Source organism: Arachis stenosperma, chromosome 4, assembly GCF_014773155.1.
Source record: "Arachis stenosperma cultivar V10309 chromosome 4, arast.V10309.gnm1.PFL2, whole genome shotgun sequence".
NCBI classification, from domain to species: Eukaryota; Viridiplantae; Streptophyta; class Magnoliopsida; order Fabales; family Fabaceae; genus Arachis; species Arachis stenosperma.
In genome coordinates, this window is record NC_080380.1 from 46,979,430 (window position 1) to 46,981,518 (window position 2,089).

Here is a 2,089-nt window from a genome sequence, read left to right on the forward strand (position 1 = left end):
TGTTCGGCCATTTTGATTATGTCAATGGCCTTGCACTCTCTTTTTGGATTCTCTTCAGTATTGCTTGGGAGAGTACTAGGAGGAGTTTCAGTGATTTTCTTACTCAGCTGGCCCACTTGTGCCTCCAAATTTTTGATGGATGACCTTGTTTCACTCATGAAACTTAAAGTGGCTTTAGACAGATCAGATACTATATTTGCTAAGCTAGAGGAGCTCTGCTCAGAATTCTCTGTCTGTTGCTGAGAAGATGATGGAAAAGGCTTGTTATTGCTGAGCCTGCTTCTTCCACCATTATTAAAGCCTTGTTGGGGCTTTTGTTTATCCTTCCATGAAAAATTTGGATGATTTCTCCATGAGAAATTATAGGTGTTCCCATAAGGTTCACCCATGTAATTTACCTCTGCCATTGTAGGTTCTCTGGATCATAGGCTTCTTCTTCAGAAGATGCCTCTTTAGTACTGTTGGATGCATTTTACCATCCATTCAGATTTTGAGAAATCATATTGACTTGTTGAGTCAGCATTTTGTTCTGAGCCAATATGGCATTCAGAGCATCAATCTCAAGAACTCTCTTCCTCTGAGGCATCCCATTATTCACAAAATTTCTCTCAGAAGTGTACATGAATTGGTTATTTGTAACCATGTCAATAAGTTTTTGAGCTTCTGCAAGTGTTTCCTTTAGGTGAATGGATCCACCTGCAGAATGGTCCAGTGACATCTTAGAGAACTCAGATAGACCATAATAGAATATATCCAGAATGGTCCACTCTGAAAGCATGTCAGAAGGACACCTTTTGGTCATGTGCTTGTATCTTTCTCAAGCTTCATAGAGGGATTCACCATCTTTCTGTTTGAAGGTCTGAACATCCACTCTAAGCTTGCTCAGCTTTTGAGGAGAAAGGAACTTAGCCAAGAAGGCCGTGACCAGCTTATCTCAAGAGTCCAAGCTATCTTTATGTTGTGAATCCAACCATGTTCTAGCTTTGTCTCTTACAAAAAAAAGGGAAAAGTATGAGCCTGTAGACTTCAGGATTTACTCCATTAGTCTTAACAGTCTCACATATTTTCAAGAATTCAGTTAAAAACTGATAGGGATCTTCTGATGGAAGTCCATGGAACTTACAGTTCTGTTGCATGAGAGCAACTAGTTGAGGTTTCAGCTCAAAATTGTTTGCTCCGATGGCAGGGATTGAGATACTTCTTCCATCAAACTTGGAAGTAGGTGTAGTATAATCACCAAGCATCCTCCTTGCATTATTATTTTTGGCTGCCATTTTCTCTTCCTTTTCAAAAATTTCTGTAAGGTTGTCTCTATATTATTGTAATTTAGCTTCTCTTAGTTTCCTCTTCAGATTCCTTTCAGGTTCAGGATCTGCTTCAACAAGAATATTCTTGTCCTTGGTCCTGCTCATATGAAATAGAAGGGAACAGAAAATAATAATAGGGATCTTCTTTACCACAGTAGAGAGATTCCTTTATGTTAGTAGAAGAAGAAAAGAATAGAAGAAGGAAAAGAGTTAAGAATCCAAACACAAGGGAGAAGATAGGTTCGAATTCTTTAGATGAAGAGAAATGTTAGTAAATAAATAAATAAATAGAAGAAGATGAGAGGGAGAGAATTTCGAAAATTAATTTTGAAAAAGGGTTAGTGATTTTCGAAAATTAAGAGAAGAATTAAAATTAAAATTAAAATTTGAAACCATTAGTTAATTAAGAAAGTTTCGAAAAAGAGGGAGGAATTTTTGAAAATTAGAGAGGAGGAAGGTAGTTAAGTGGTTTTGAAAAAGATAAGAAATAGTTAAAACAAACAAAAAGTCAACTAGTTAGTTGAAAAAGATTTGAAATTCAATTTTGAAAAGATAAGAAGTTAGAAAAGATATTTTGAAATCAAATTTTTGAAAAAGATATGATTTGAAAAAGATATTTTTAAAAGATATTATTGAACATGATATTTTGAAAAAGATTTAATTTTTAAAATTAAAATTGATTACTTGACTAACAAGAAACTAAAAGTTATGACTCTAGAATTTAAAGATTGAACCTTTCTTAACAAGAAAGTAACAAAATTCAAATTTTTGAATCAATCACA

General features: G+C 34.5%; 1 non-coding gene across 1 annotated transcript; it reads left to right on the forward strand.

Annotated features, from left to right (window-relative positions):
* Positions 1 to 772: 772 nt before the first annotated feature.
* Positions 773 to 880, forward strand: LOC130977935 (small nucleolar RNA R71). Its single transcript, XR_009085604.1, has one exon. It is a non-coding gene; the product is annotated as a small nucleolar RNA R71 (small nucleolar RNA).
* The last annotated feature ends 1,209 nt before the right edge of the window (positions 881 to 2,089 follow it).